Below are 16,691 nucleotides of genomic sequence, written 5' to 3' on the forward strand. Positions count from 1 at the left end.
ATTCTGACTCCCTGCCCTTGAGAAGTTTATTTGTGTAGGACCCGTCCACTTACCAAGCTTCTGGCAATGAAAAGACATGCAAGGAGCATAACCGCTTTCTAATAGCTGGGGAAAGACTTTATGGTTGTGGCCGGGGCTCCCCGGCACTGAGCGAGGAAAGCAGAGCACCTGCCAAAGCCGCCTGAGAGAGTCCAAGAGGCTTGTAATTAGCCTGGGAGAGAAACGAGGGTGAGTGCAACAGCCCAGTCATCACCCCCAGAGGCAACGAGACCTTCTGCGGAGAACTTGTAGGTGTTCTTTTGCTGGAGGCAAAATGTGCGGACCGGGGTTGTGGAGCTCCGAAAGAAGACCCAACAGAGACGGCACATCAGAGAAAGCCATCCCCACTTTCAGCCTTTTCCATGTCCCACCACCCAGGAGGAGATGACCCAACACCAAACCGGTTCAAGCTTCCCCAGTGCCCTCCACTGCCCAGAACACATCTCACCATGTGATGCTCCCAGCATTTTGAAACAACAGCAGATGCAAAGAGTGGGATCAAGAAAACGGACTACCTTAGCCTTTGCCTGGCAAGGATTTCACACCTTTCAGAAACAGAAGCACCAAGGAGAAAGATTGCTCCACCTTCCTCCCGAGACGTGTGGGATGCATCTTTCACCCCAGGACCACGCGCTGCCGCAGCTCACAGATGTTTCCCCTCGGGGTGGCCCAGAAACCTTCACCGTGATTTGAAAGGGTTGGCCAAAAGGGATTCGACCAAGACTCCCGTGCTGCCTGGGCTCTCCTGGCGAATGATTTACAGATGCTGCAACTGGCTGGCATGCTCTTCACCCAGACAGAACAAGCATCTGGCAGGCCCATTATTTAAGAGGCATGACTGCTTTGCGTGGAGGGTGTGTCCTGGAGAGCCTGGAGATTTATGGTCCAGATATAAAGTGACTGAGCTCTGTCCCAGGAGTACCGCAAGGGAAAAGCAAAGAGTTTCTTCATAAAAGAGCCTACTTATCACAATTGCAATTATTTGCACATGAACGGGAGGCCAGGAGGGCAAAGGCACCCCAGGGTGACACGGGGCTGGCTCCAGCGGGCGCTGCTAGCTAGAGGAGGGTGTCTGGTGCGGTAGAGGAATGTCTGTCCCTGTCAGGGACAGAGAAAGCTGTGCCTTTTAACAGCAGTTGGGATATTTTCTCCAGTACGTTCCTCTCCCTCCAGTAATCTTGTGGGAGCCTGGAAAGACGGGTTGTGAAACCCAAGTCCTCCCTGCCGGCAGCTCTGTGGGGATGCCAGCAGCCAGAGCAGCCTTGCATGGGAGCAGGACCAGCGTCCATCACATTGCAAATGCCAAGACACCAATAATTAAACTGGGTGGCGAAGAGAAAGCCTTTCCCACCATACAACTCCTCCCCGGCCTGGCTCGTCCCTGCAGCAGGGTGGACTCAGGCAGAGCTTCTCAGACTGGGGCAAAGGATTCAGCACGCTCAGCATGATGCAATATTTACCTCTCCTTGAGATTTGGGTGAGGGCATGCATTTGCATCACTTGGGGCTGTATTTGCTCAGGGATAGAAAGTTAAATCCTCTGGGTTTCTGAGTAAATCCCAGTTCAGAGCAGTAGCTGGAAGAAAAGCCCGGTGGGATGCACTGGCTCCCGGGTGGCTCCTCCAAGCCAAGCAGGACCTTGCGTGGTGCCTGACATCTCCATCCATCCCACCGATGGGCAGGACATCAGGTTGCATCTGGCAGCGGTTCGCAAGGACGCCGATTACAGCCACGTGCCGGGCTGAGCCGTGCACGCCTGCCGGCAGTGTGCGGCCGCATGATGTGCCTTCGCCCGCTTCTGGTTTCAATTAAAGCTGCTGATAATTTTAGCAAGAAAACCCTGAACCAAGCGCATCCCACAGCAGGCTTGCTAATGCTGGCCAGATGTGCTGCTCCTGGCAGGTGCCATGGTGGCCACAAAGCAGGTGGCTTTGCAGGGGGAAACTAAGAAAAGAAAAAGTTATGGGTCATTGCCATCAAACCAAGTCTTCCAGGCTCAGGAAAACTGAACTGAACCGGTCCTGGATGCTTTGCGGACTGGGCTTGGGTGAGGCCCTGGGGCTGTAATGGTTTTATTTAGGGTGTGCAATAACCTTTGGCTCCTATTGTATTTGTGTTTGCCAGAAAGACAGTTGGTCTGGCTGGATTAAAGCCGGCGGTAATTACATGCCAATGCCTCCTCTGTAGCGAGGAGAGGCAAAACGGAAAAAGAAAACCGCATGCATGTCCCCCTGCTCGCCACTTCGTTTGGAGATGGCCCCTTGCCCTCCTGCGAGCAGAAATCCGGCTCGTGCCCAGCATTAGCGCTTTGGAAAGTTATTGACAACGCAGTGTGAAAAAGAGGAGAGATGTGGAAATCACTCCTGGTGTCAAAATGCGTTTCGTAAGCAACCAGCCATATCCTCTGAAGGACACCCTCCGCCTTGCGCAGCCATCACCCCGGTGAGCAGCCTTCCCCGCTTCCCCAAATGAACGCGCGAAATTCAAAACAGATGCTCCAAAACGCCTGGTCGAAGACATTCCCTTTCATCTGGTAATTGCTGCTTCCGAGGAAGAAGATCTTAAGTGGTCCTCAAACCCTCTTGAATGATCCAGACACCTATTTTTGTCCTTTTTGGGCTTCAGAGCATCTTTGGCTTTGGCATCTGAGCCACCCTGCCGCTCCTCATCCCCTCTCCCCAGCAGTTAATGGTTGGCCTCAGTCTCCTTGCCAGCATTTGCACCCCCGGGGCTGGTTTACAGCCATCCACTTGCCACCAGCCGCGTGCAATCCCACTGCAAGGGTGCCACGACACCACTGAGATGGGCACCGCTGCTCCCCCAGCACTAGCCACGCGTGGGTGCAGGAAAGCCAGCCTGGGGGGTGCAAAAATGAGGTGCAAAAGGCAAAACTAAGATGTTATTTGCAGTAATGGCAGTGGTAACACCTCCATCTAAAACTGTAGGAGGAGAAAATCCCGCCCCCGCCAGCTGCTACGGCTATGCCCCCCCTTTTGACTTACGCAAGCCTGAATTTAATTGAGGTACATTTGCACCAAGGATTTCCTCTTGTCCTCTTCAGTCACTGCATTTCTAGCTTTGACAAATAAACAGCCAGTCCTCAAACCTCGGGCTCTTTATTGCTTGCGGTTCCTTCCCCCTCGTTTCTAAGAAATGAATAACAGGAGCAGAAGGTTGCAAAACACACACTGACCACCCCGGCTTTAAATACAGCAAGAAATCAAATAAACGGGGAGAGAGGAACAAGGGAGATCGACTGCAGGGAGAAAATGCCCAGCTGCACCCACCATAAGTGCTGGTAGCCGTGGACGCTGATTTAGGTGGCGAGAAAACACCGTGCAGAAAGCAAAACCAGCGATACCACCGATGAGCACAGGATGCAACACACTCCCGCGCTGGAGCTGTGGCTGTGAAGGAGCCCATGGGCTGCTCAGAAAAGATTCAGGGTGGAAAGTTAATGCCTGACGTGATGTACTAAAGAACCATAGCCTGGAGAAGAGAAGCTCAGGGTCAAAAATCACTTAACATGGAAAGATGCGATGGGGTCTGCTGGTTTCCTCCCAGGAATCTGATGCCAATCCTCAGTGCTGGATTAGCATCGCTCTCCCTGACAGCAGAGACGAGCATTAGGGAGAATTGTGTTATACCAGCCGAGCAGCTTTGCTGGAAACTGTGGGACTTGAGAATAATCCTGCTAATAGACCGCAGAGCCCAGCTCCTCCTTGATGATGCCAATTTACACATCGTTTAATGAGGGCACGGCACGATGGAAGGACACTGCAGGGGAATATAAAATCCTGCCTCAAATGGACACACGGTGATGCAGTTTAGATTAGGCAGGATGAAAAAAAAAAATAAACAGAAATAGGTTCTTAACTAAAGGAAAACTTGGACGAAGTAAGGAGCTGGTGAATGATGGCACCTGGAGCATCTTTCTTTCCATCAAAGATACCAGCTGAGCTCTGCCTGCCAAGGAGAAGGCAGGGGTCCCAATTGGGATGGGCAAACCAGCGTCTCAGCATCACCAGGAATAAGCACAGAGCTTCCAAAGAAAGCGCAAAAAGGCAACAACGCGCAAGGAAAACCCATGGCAAAGATGTGGCAGGGAAAAGTACAGGTCGGGGAAATGAGATGCCAAGGGGAGAAGCTACCACCCCTGCGGGGAAAGCAAACACCTCGCAGCTCTTCCTATATCTGAGCAGGCTCCCAGCCATCACCCTGAGTGCAGAGTTTTGCAAGGTCTCGTGCACAAAGCCTCAAGCCCCCTTGGTAGGGTTTTAATCAAAATTTATTGCATCCTGGATGGTCCAACACACCCAAAGGGGGACCGGTGGTAAGGAGCCGCGTATGTATTTTGCTCTGATGAACTTAAGTGTCGTAAATCCACTTCAGCCTTTGAGCAAAGTGCCTGGCACAGCCGTGCACAGGAAACTTCTGCTTCAGAAGACCAGGGCTGAGATTAGCACGAGATTAGCATGACCGGGAGCACGAGCGGTCGTGCCGCTACCTAAGGTTGCCAACCGAAAGGAGAGGGAAGGGTATTACTGAAGGCTGCGTTAGGAAGAAAAAATCTCATCCTCCACCAAAACGGCTTTTGCATCGCAAAAGAGGAGCATGCTAATAATGTCAGATGAGGGCTTTGAATCAGAGAGCCTTTGTCAGCAGGGAGGATGGTCGGGGTGTCCTTCTGCAGGTTGGGACCATCCGTGGTGAGGATGTCGAGAGGCATCTCCTCCGTCAGTGGGAGGATGAGCTGCACATGCGAGTCGCTGGGGCTGTCTCCACCGCAGAGATGGGGAAACCTCGACGCCCTTATGCCTCCTCCATCCCTTCTCCACCAGGAGCACTGGACTTATTTAGGTTGGCAGACCCACGGCACTTGGGACAGCTCACCAGAGGATAAATACCAGAGCAGGGAAATGAGCCATTGGAGCTAAAAGCCAGTGTGGGTACAAGAACAAGGCCAAATGGGTACGAGTCATCCACAAATAAATTTAAGCTGGAAACGAGAGCAGTTGTATCCGTGCGAGCAGCAAGGCTCCGGCAGCGGCTTTCCCGGAGGACTTGCCAGGGTCAAACGGCTCATTAGTTTTAAGAAGGAAGCCGGCAGGGGGTTTGCATCGCGGCTGCCTGTAACGGCGGGGGGGGGACACCGGCCTCCAGACCAGCCAAAAATCAGTGGTGGCCCTGGGGCTGGCTTTGATGGGATGTGGGTCTTCCATCTCAGCCCGCATCCTGCCCGGCAGCTGTACCTGCGCTGGTAGGGTACGGAGGGATGCAAACTGCATCCATTTGCTCTTGGAGAAAGGGAAGCTGCACGGGGAGAAAAATAAAAAGGCACGGCTCTGTTTTTCCAGCTGACAGGAGTTTAAATGCCGGCTGGGATTTGGGCTCAGGGCCCTCCGTGAAACTCGGCTTGGCTTGGCTTAACACAGTGGTTCTACTCCCTAAGCACCCTACGAGTATTTCAGTAATAGCAGGGGGAATCAGACCTACTTGTCAAGCATGTTGCTATTTGTGCAAATGCTGTGTACCGGAGGGAAGCTTGAAGAACAAGTCCCCTTTTTATAGCGTGTTGTATGCTGGCAGCGAGCCTGCAAATTAGAAGGAATTCAGAGAAGAGCAACAACAACAACAAAAAAGCCTAAGGGGCTGGAGGGATTAGTTTTGGAGGAAAAAAAAGAAAAAAAGAGAGAACTAAGTGTGTGGTCCAGTGGATGCGACTTTGGGCTGAGCCTGCACCCACTGCTGTCCCATCCACGGCAAACCTCCCTGTGCAATTTGCACGTTTCCCTACCTGTCCTTAAGAAGCCAGATGGGTTTTCTCCCACCTCAGGAGACGGCTCCGCCATGTGCACGCAGAAAAAAAATATTATAAAAAATTACATACGTGATAGAAAGTTAATTAACAAGCTGCCAGAGCAAACGACAGCCCGCAAACAAAATTGCTTTGAGCTGGGAGTGGCTGAGCCACGGCAATGAGGGGTGCATGGGGAGGGAACCCCCGCTGCAATGGAGTTTCTAGGGTGGTTTTACCCCCAAACCGGCTCAGTTCATCCCCAACCCCTTTGAACATGCACGCAGAGGCGCAAGATCCCTGCCTGGATGCAGCCCTGCTATCAGCATCCCTATTGTTCAGGATACAGAGAGGGGCAGGAGGTGACCTGGATCATGGGTTTAATCACCAGCCTGCAGCCTGGCTGCGCTTGCACTGGTTGCAGGGCCCCAGAGAGGGGACTTTGGCAGGAGCCCAGCACTGTCCCTGCAGGGAAAAGCTTGGCTGTCCCCAGCTTGGGGTACCCAGCCTCATGGGGACATCCCTGTGACCAGCAGGTTGGACCCCCAGGGATGCATCACCCCATCACCCCGGGGAGCACCAGCACAGGGACATCCAGAGCCTTTCAGGGTGTGGAAGTAGGGATGAGATGAATTTTCCTGTTTGTTGACCAAAACCCCTGTTTTTCTGCCTGCCACACAAGCAAGCACAAAGCTGTAATTTGCCACTGATGGGGTGAAGGAGAGGAGGGGACGCAGAAACTGGGACAAGCCTTCTCTTAAATGTCCCCTAATGCCACCTTAAAAAATAATGAACCGGGGGCAGCGGAGGTTACTGGTTTGGTATGAGAATTTTCATGAGCATGAGAAAAAAAAAAAGAAAAAAAAAAAAAGACCACATTGCTCCAAAGTATTTTGTTGTTTTTTTTTTTTAAAAGCAAGCTTCAGGGGCTCTGGGAGAGCAAGGCTCGCTGCAAAGTTTGTTTTCTGTTGTGCCCACGTTACCAAGCAAAGCCGGCCGAGGAATGCGCGGCGAGGGGCACCCGGTTGGGCTGCACCCCTGGGTAAGCGCTGGCGGCCAGGTACGACGGGACGGCACGGTGACAGTTGCCAAGCAGCCCAGGACCCCGCTCAGCAACCCGTCTTCCCAGTTTAATGCAAGCTTTGCTTTGAGCGGTGCTCCGTTTCTGACCATCGTGTTGCAAACGCAGCTAGTAAATAAACATAATATATACATTAAAAAAGTGTTTTCTAGAAGTTGGAACAACCAAGGCAATTCCCCCAGCGCCTTTCCCCAGCGTGCCAGGGTGCAGTGCGGTAGCCGGCAGCTCCCAAACCCTTCCCCGGAAAAGTTCAAACCCTCAAATACTTGGAATTGCTCTTTGAGGGAATTTATTTTAAAGCTGCTTTAACGGCAGCTGGGAATTACCAGGGAGGCCCTTTGCTCTGCAATTTCCCAGCTGCTGACCCCGTTCGCATGAAGGGGGCCCCGGGCGGTCGCCCAACTCGGGAACATGTGCCGAGCCGCCACCACCCAGGGTTGCACCCGAATTTCCCCTCACCCCGGGTTGCAGGAGCAGCACGGAGAGGGCTGTTGTGCATGGCAGAAGCAAGAAAAATTAACTCCCACACCCAGCAACGAGGGCGTGAGCTTGCTTAGCTCGGATATGGTGGGGTTATTTAAGACCCTGTTCCCATGAGGGCTGAAAATTGCACCCAACCGCCTCGCTTCTTTCCTGGTGCAAGAGCAGAGCAGAGAAGCTGCGATCCTCCAAAAAACCAAGCCAACGTCCCAACGTGCTGGTGGCACGTTGCTTTTTAAGAAGCGTTTTGTTCTTAAGAAAAAAAAAAAAGGGGGGGTTATTGAGCAAAATCACCGAAGGAAGTCTGCAGCTGAGCGCTGGCAGGACTGCGAGCGACAGGTCCTGCTTGAAGATTGGAAGATGCCACCACTGGAACTATGGTTGTTCCTCCTGCAAAACCTCTGTGCCCCCCCTGCCCACCCTGTTGCCCTGAGGTGGTTATGGAGCCCTTCTCCACTCCACACCGACATGGGGACATCTTGGTCACCCTGGCCGGGATTTCTGACTCAAACCCGAGATGAGGTGGTAGCCCTGGAAGATGCGGGCAGGTGGGATGGATCTGGTGGCAGGTAGAGGCAGCCCCATGCCCAACTGCTGCTAGATGCCAACCCACCTGCGCCGTGCGGCGGCCGCCGAGTCACCCGGAGCAAAGGAGGCCCCCAAAACCACAGGCATGGGTTGGGCTGATAGGCATCAGCCCCCCGCGTTGCCCGTGGCCCCGCGCCAGCTTTCTTCTCCCTGCTGTCATGCTCGACAGACACTCGTGGAAAAACACAGCAGAAAGGAGAGGGTTTGAGTGGCAGGTTGGAGAAGGAGGCGGGGAAGAAAACAACTTGGCAAGGAGGGAAGGGCTGAAGGACACAGGCATTTCCATTTCGGTGCAAAACTCCCAAGGGTGCCGCTCAGAGCGTTTATTGACCAACTCGCCCGCTCTTGACAAGCTGGCCTTGCAAACTGTGGCAGGGAGGGACGCTATTTCTGGTCAAGGCGCGTACAACGGCAACGCTTTATTAACTCTATAATCAACCGGTGACATGCACGGGACTCAAAATACACAGTCAACAACCTTCCTGGCGAGGGCTCTGGCTCTGCAGGCGCCGCACCTGCGTTGTCACCCCAACCTTACCACAAAAAAGCCATCAAGTGGTCTCCTGCAATGCTTCAGGGGATGAAAAAAAAAAAAAAGGGGAAAAAAAAAAAAGGGAAAAAAAAAGCCAAAGTCCAGCCAGGCAGGTACAGTCTGCTTAAAAAAAATAAAGGGGTGCGCCCTTGACTCCGGCAATGCAACAGATATAGAGGATTGAGTTGCTTCTCTCAGTATCAAAAGGGAAAATAATCATTGTCATAATAAAATTAAAAAATTAGATGCAGCCAGGCCAGGTTCATTAAGGGTGAAAGGCAACGGTTTGACTCCAAACCCAGCTGTTCTCCCCAGCCTGAAATCTTGCATCGATACGATCTTCCCCAGCGCAAGTCTATGCGGGAACTTGTCATCCCCCCCCCCTTCCTTGCAACATGATAACACGCCACATCGCCCCCAGGTCTCAAGTTAAACATCTTATTAACTGCAGTGACGTAAAAGAGGAAATCTCCGAGAACTATCGCAGAGATGAGAGGGAACACATTTACCATCGATCAGCTACGATACCGCTGCAGAGATCTGCACGTAAAAAAGCATTCAGCCCCTCCTTTCCCCCTCTCCTCTAATCGCTCATTGTCATGGGAAACTAAACCTGACATCCAAACAGCCCAGATACGAGAGACTCGCAGTAAAAATATTTTTAAGATTAAAAAAAAAAAACAAAAAAACTTGCCTTCCAGGAAACCATTTGGATACAGACCCTGCACAGCTGCAGCCACCCTCCGTGTCGTATTCATCCCTCCTGCTTTGGCTTGGAAATCAGGCAGGGTGGGGAAGAGAAAGGGAAAGGGGAAAAAAAAAAAAAAAAAAGAAAAAAAGGGGGAAAAAAGAAGCGATATTGCAGCTGATGAGCCGCGAGAGGCTGTTGGCAAAGTGGTCCAGCAATCATCTGAAATTCAGACGGTCACGTGAGGAGCCTGTCTGCAGCTCCCGCGCAGCCCAGGCTCAGCACTTCGCCGAACTGCACACGCAGCAATTCGCCGCCTCGAGTTCTCCCGCCCCGCTCTCGCCCGTTTTCCAGCCAGTGCCCCAGCCCAAACCCCCCAGCAGGTTTTTGCACTGCAAGGTGACCCAGGGCTTCACGCCGAAGCCGCTCCGACCGCAAAAGCGGATTTCTGCCGTGCCGAGCGCAGGGCGCGCCGAAAAGCATCGCTAAGCTGCAAACCCACCCTCCTTTTTAGGTTTTCCACCTAAATCCCAGCCCCGCAGGCGGTGGTGTCTTCTCCCCCGGGATGCCACAGTGGCTGTTACCCCACTGCATCGTGTGGGGCTGATGGGGGGGTCCCAGCAGCGTGGAGGAGCTCCCAGAAGAACATTCCGTACCCGCTCCCGGGGCCAGCCTGTCCCTGGGCAACCCTGGGCATGTCCAAAACCAGCCCCCAAACTCCCCGGGCACTCGCGGCTGCATCAGAGAGCAGCCGGGTGAGCCCAGACACCTCCGGGGCGAGGTGGCAGCTGGCTTTTTTCTTTATTTATTTGATTTGGTTTTTTTTTTTGCTTTAATTTTCACCCGGGACGTTGCTTCGCACCCAAGGGATGCTTCAGGTTCCTTCTTCCCCCGTCCTGCATCGCCACGTGGTGCGGCAGCTCCTGGGGACCCATCGGGACCAAGCGATCGACAAAGGTCCCTCTGCGAAAGCCGCGCGGCTGCGCAGAGCCAGCCTCACCGTCCCACCCCCCTAAAATCTTCAGGACAATGAAAATGAATTTTTTTTTCCCCTGCTCGCACCCATTCTTCACATAAATTAGCAAGAGGAATTAAGAGACTTAACGCTCTACGCTGCCTCGCCTTCACCGCCCGGACGGAGATGCGTTGCGTTGCACTAAAGTCAGGCAGATACAGTGGGACTAAAAAAAGAGCGTGTGTTGTTTTTTTTTTTTTTAAAGCCGGATTGCCTTTCACAGCGACTATATTTATAGGTAGAGCTGTTGAAATTTTAAGGGCTCCTTGCCACAGGAATCTGGTGGCGTCTCATGTTCACGAAGTGGCGTAACATGGCAAAAATGAACATTTAACAGACTGATGGGTGCTGCTTCCCTCCCTTAATTTTGGATAAAATCAGAGGGAAAAAGGCAAAGATGTGAAATATGCAGGCGAGCTGTGTACACCCCTGCCACGTGCCGCAATCCATATTTTCCAGGTTCAGAGCGCAGCAAACACGGGACCGGCACTTTCCTTTTCTGTCAACGACCAAAAAAAAAAAAACTTTCGTGGGTGTTTATTTTTGCTTTCAGTTTGGTTATCAGTGGCACACACAAAGCCTCCTCTGCACTTTGTTTTATGGTTGAAAAACCCCAGCGGGGTTCAGCTCCGGAGTGGTAAAACTCGCTCTCCCCGTCCGAAGCCGCCCGGGAACGCCATCCGCCAACACGCCGCGGCACACGATGCCCAGAAACCACGCAGTCTCAGCCCAAAAGTTTGCAATTTTCTTACACAACAGCACGCTATGCTGCTAAAACCCTATTTTATTTTAATTTATGCTATAAAAGCACGTTACGTCACGTCCAAAGACGCTACCACCCCGCTGAGCGCGTCTGGATGCTAAACTTTTATTTCCCTATGGCAACGTGCGCTTATTTAAGACAAAACCCAAACCATAATTAAAGTTATTGATAGGAGCCAATGTTTACTGTTTGCTATTTTAATATCAAGTGCTGTTGACTTTCAAGCCACTGATTTCCATCGCTTGCAGGGGATGATTAAGCTGGAAACGTGCCTAAATGCCGGGGTTTTTTTGACGTTTCTACGGGCACTTCTGCTGTCAAATCAAAGAAATGCACTTAAGAGGCCGATCCCAGCGGCTGCTTCTCATCGGGGACCGCCTTGACTGGAAGCCGGCGAGTGATTTTTGAGCTATCAAGACACACATAAAAATAAAACTAAAATAGCTGTAACGAAAGCTTTTTGCTTCTGCAAGCAGCCCTCTCCGTAAGCAGAGCCAACGGGGTGAAGGCTCATGGGGCTCCGGTAACGCGACTATTTTCAGCCTCGTGAAAGTTAACAGAAGTATCGCTTTCCCAAAGGAATGAATTTCAGGTTGGAGCACTTACCAAAGGTTAAAAGTCTCTTCCTTCACTTGCCCACGTGTCAAATTTGGCGGCCGCTACTAGCATCTGACATCCCCAAAAAGCGGCTGTGTTGGGGACTGTGCTGCAACAGCCCCCGCTAGCCGGCACCTGGATGGTTAACTCTGAAGCCTAGTGACAACACACTACTAAGTTCCTGGATGTATACAAATATTGGTGCAGAATATCGGTGGGTGTACAAAGCCCCCAGCTTTAAATCCACCTGCAACATTTTCAACATACGCTATTAGCATCAATATGACCAAAAAATTAGCAATCATTGTAACAGTGGCATTTAAATCCAGCTCACAACAGGGGAGGGAAGTTCAGGATATTTGGTATACGAACAAGTCACCAGCTCCACTTATCCACACTACTCTTTTGCCACTGCCACCAATAAATACATGACTTCACTAAGGCTCTGTTTTCCTGCCGATTCTCCTTTAGCAAGAAGGATGCACGTAAAACCAACCCAGCGGTTCCAGACGCTCAGTCACCCCATTTACGTTTCAGCTCCTTTGAGCAGAAAGATGAAGCCGTAACCGAATTAACTGGAAATTGGCAGCAGCGCAAACTTGCCAGATTCCAGCTAATTGCTTGGATTAGTAACTCCAGTCGCCCGCAAAATCCACCTTACCTACGGCAGAGAAAGGCGTCGCGTGGGGTGTCCTCCTCCTACGCGACCCACCTGCTTGTGCAACGGGGCCCACCAGCCTCCCAAACCCCCCAAGCCACGGCCAGGCCAGCGAAAGGCTCGTTAGCCTAATGGAAACATGCTCGAATATGGCCCGGGAGAGGCCGCGGCCGCCGCAACCGCCTTGGCGGCGAGCGCAGCCCCGCGTATTTGATGCCGTTTCCTTGCCGAGAGGTGGGAAACGTCCACGGGGATGGCAAGACCGGACAGCACGGAGCACGCGCTTCCCGCCGTGGGCCCCTTGGAATACCGAACCGTTGCCTCTGGCCTCTGGAGGGTGGTGAGGCCCCTTGGAGCCCTGGAAGCCTTGGTGCCCGCCGATTTGCACCCCGCATCCCACCCAAGGCGAAGCGCAGCGAGGCGTGCGCCCCGTCAGGGTGCTCTGCTGCTGGGGAGCTGCCCCTGGTCACGGCGTGCAGCTCCGTGCACCATCCCCCGATGTGTGCGTGTGCGTGGGCTGACCGCAGCGCGCAACACCGCACACGGCCTCCCCACCGGGGTTACTGCACGGTGCAACGTCGTGCGTGACCCCCCCCCCCCCCACGCTGCTACCAGGGTGGCTGCGCTGGGGCAATGCCCTGCTTGAGCTCCACTGCCGTTACCGGGATTACAGCACCGTGCGAGGCTCTGCGTGGATATATCCCCCCCCCCCCCACCTTACTGCTACCGGCATTATTGCACCAGCCACCACGCTCACGGGTGGTGTGTGCCCCCCCCCCCCCGCGTGTCCCCCCTCCTTGCAGCTTATCGCACCGTGTAGCCCCACGCACGGCCCCCCCACGCTCTTCCGGGAACGTTGCATCGCGCGGCGCCCACCCCCGCCGCGATCGCGATTCTCCCCCCCCCCGCGATCGCCCCGCGTGTGGCCTCCCCCGCACGCCGCGATCGCCCTCCCCTCGCCGGGAGGGGGGTCGGCGGGGGGGGGGGGGGGATCGCGATCGCCTCACGCCCGGCTTCCCCCACGCGATGCAGCGCCGGCTCCACGGACGGCAGCACACGCTCGTTCCCCCCCCCCCCCCCGCCCCGGCCGCATTGTTACGCGGGCAGCCACACGTGCCGCCGCCTCCCTGCCCCCCCCCCCCCCTCCGCCCCGTCCCACGCAACTGACCTGCTCGCCGGCTCCGGCCGTGCCGCCCCGCTCCGTTCCGCTCCGCTCGGCTCCGCTCCACGCCGCCCACCCAGCCCCGTTCGCCGCCCCGCGTCCGCACATGCAGCCGCCGCCGCCGCCGCCGCCGGCCCGCGTCCCCCCCCCCCGCCCGCCCCGGCCCCGGCCCCGGCCCCGCCCCCGCCAGGCCCCGCCCCCGCGCTCCGGCGGCGTCACGTGGCGCCCCGGGGGGAAGCCAATGGGGAGGAATCTGCCCAGCGGGGAAGGGAGGGGAGAGACGGTAAGGGACGGCGAAAGGGGGCGGGGGCTAGGGAAGGGGCGTGGTTAAAGAAGGGGGTGGTGGGGTGGGCGGGGCCAGGTGAGGGGGAGCGGTGAGGCGCGGGGCGTGAGGTGAGCGCGCAGGGGATGGGGAGAGTGTGACGGGAGGAGGAGGAGGAGAAGAGGAGGAAAAAGATGAAGAAGACGAGGAGGAGGAAGATGAGGAAGACAAAGAGGAACGCGAGGAGGCAGGGGCAGGCAGCGCGGGCCTGGGCCTGGCGCGGCGGTGTCCCCCCTTCCTCACAGGCAGCACGGGCCAGGTGGAGGCCCATCAGGGCCAGACTGGGCGCGGGGAGGAGGCCGCTGGTTCCTGAAGCGCCTCAAAGGATGTATTTAACATCTCGCCGTTAGTGGTGCTGGGTACACTGGTGTGATTCAGGAGCTGCCATCGCTCAGCCTTTCCAGCCAGGGGCCTCGCCTGAGGTTGTCGACCTTCTTGGCTATAAATCCCTGCCTAGATCTGTGGTGTAAAGAACAGCCGTAAATTCAAAGGAATAGGAAGAGAGCACCTGACGTCAGCGCGCGTTGTCTTGTTTCATTTATTTCTGATTTATTGAGGACTCTAAGCGGAAGTCACCGCAGGGTCGGTCAGGGGCTTCGCAGACTTTAAAGGAGTAGTAGGATAGGGCTTTTTGTGGTGACAAACAGGCATGGAGGGATGAGGTGATTCCTCGGGAGTCATACACAAATACGTGGAGATGAAGGGACAGCAGCTGAATATCGGGAGATCCTCAGATGTGTTTTCATTTCAGGGATGTTTTTTCCTCTTCCCAGAAAGGCACTAAACAGGTACCCTCTAAACCAGAACTGCCTGACAGTGCTTTATGTTTCTGAGAACATGCTTTGTTAAAAGGACCAGGAGGCCTCCTCATGGTTAAGGGCAGACCTGTCAAGATCTGCAAGAAGTCCTCCAGCAGAACTTGAGAAAGGCTGGTTTGGCATACTGAGTGTTTCCAACAGAAAAAAGAATAAAGAAAGAGAAAAGAAAAGATTCAAGTTTTCTTAATGCATCATACAAAGAGAATCAGTAAAGGAAATAAGTCAGTTACCGAGGTTTCTTAATGCAGTGAATCTTATGCAACTGCAGTGTATATCTTTAAATATATAAAATGGATCCTTTGCTAAAACTTTTGCATCTGTTGATCAATTTCAAAGGATATTAGAGACATTCAATTTCTGCAAGTTTGGAAACAGGCAGCTGGATAAAAGGGATATCCATCGGCATGCCTAGCTCTCCCCTTCCCCTCCCCCCTCTTGAGGGAGAGGCATAGCATAAACTTAACCTTGGTTAGACATCAGCAAATTCACACCTTGCAATAGACGTCTGCTGAAAACAGAAAGAAAACTGTTACTTCCCTTGCTATTGACATTTAGATTTTGCTGTTTGACTCCCTGCTACTTTTTCTAAGTGAGAAAATTATCTGTTATTCACATCAACATTTTTAATGAAATACTCAGAGCGTGACTTTCGGTGGTGCTAGAATCAGTCTGGCAAAGCTTAGCAAAAGCTCTGGAGGGCAGAAGTCCTCCTGCTATTGCTGGTGATGGTAGGACCGACTGAGAAACCCGCCCGCGACTGCTTTCTTTAAAAGCAAAAAATTGAAAACTGAAACAAACAAAAAATCCAGCACAAAGAAAAACAACTTTGCAGCTGCTCTAGTTTGTTGGGTATTTTTGGTCAAATCCTTTCTTGTTAAAACAGCATGACCCCTTTTCCTTCCATGGGGATTCCCAGGCATGATGGGGAGCTGCATTTGGCTCTGAGGGAATACGTTTGTTTTTCTGTATCCTTTACTGTTTGTGAATATGATAGACCCGCCTTTCTTTCAGATGCAGCAAATGCCAGTAATCTGTTTTTATTTAGTTGAGAACCTGAGAGTGGTGGTTGGCAAGCTGTTCTTCACTTACCATTTGAAATGTCACATGGCAAATTCTAGCGCTCAAGCACAATCTCAGCTTGACAGCTCTGGCAAAAGAAAAAGGGGCAACAGCATGAGCCTCCACCACATGGCCTCAGAAGTGCTGTCAAACCCAGCTTGATCCCTCTTGCATGGGTGAGGCTGAAGGCTTGCTGCGCCTGAGAGCGTAGCTTCTCGGCTGAGGGTGTAAATTCATACCAGTTTTGCTGCTGCTTTTTGGTAGGGGAGCTTTTGTCCATTGTAAGCTGGAGGGAGAATGGAGGCATTAAAAATTGATATGCAATGCAACTGAGGAACACCTTCAGGTCTCCTGGCAAGTCTGAATCCATCTTCAGTCAAGCCCTGCCTCACTTCTCTGTATTTTAGATAAACGGGAAGAGAGAAATGTTTCCACAATCGGGTCACTGCCTTAAGAGGATCAAATAAGCTTCATGTTAGCTGTAATTTCCTGAATTTGAATGGATTTTCAGCACAAATATCAACACTCTCCTGTGCATGTTAGCATCCCTGGGCGTGTTTTTCAGCGTAATGCAGTGAAAAGCAATGTGGAAGGATTGTAACCCCTGTGCAGATATTAATCCCAGAGGGCTGTATTTGCCTTAGTGTTAGTGGAAAGCCTGGCCATATTTTAATGTCTGCTTGTCAAAGTGCTTGTATTACAGCTAGGACACTTTCCTGGATCAAGCCCACGCAGCCTCCATGTTTGCAGAAAAGGATGGAAATGCAATCCATACACCTGCTTTGTCTGAGTTTCTGTAATCTTTTTTTCCATGGTCCTTCCCTACCCCTTCTGTCATTTCCATTTCAGCTGAATGCAGCTTTCTTCAAGCCAGGACACCATTAACACTGAACTGATGGAAAAAATTACTCTCCTTTTCGCCACCTGCAGACAACACTTCTCACAGCTGCTGTGTCAGAGAGCGAAGCAGCAGAAAAGTGATAATTCTGGGTTGGAAAGGTTGCAGGAGGAACTACTCCTCCTCCAGGGTAGGAAGCGAAACATGGATTCTTGATATGTTGGTGTTAATGTTTCAGCACTGATGCCGCCTTCA

At 52.9% G+C, this 16,691-nt stretch overlaps 1 protein-coding gene across 1 annotated transcript in view; it reads right to left on the reverse strand.

Annotated features, from left to right (window-relative positions):
• PTP4A3 (protein tyrosine phosphatase 4A3) overlaps positions 1-13,527 on the reverse strand; it is a 42,883-nt gene extending 29,356 nt beyond the window's left edge. Inside the window, exon 1 of the mRNA XM_052787699.1 lies at positions 13,406-13,527. The gene's annotated coding sequence lies outside the window, so the exon portion shown is untranslated. The remainder of the gene's footprint in view (positions 1-13,405) is intronic.
• Between the last annotated feature and the right edge of the window lie 3,164 nt (positions 13,528-16,691).

This window comes from Harpia harpyja, chromosome 5 (assembly GCF_026419915.1).
Source record: "Harpia harpyja isolate bHarHar1 chromosome 5, bHarHar1 primary haplotype, whole genome shotgun sequence".
NCBI lineage: Eukaryota > Metazoa > Chordata > Aves > Accipitriformes > Accipitridae > Harpia > Harpia harpyja.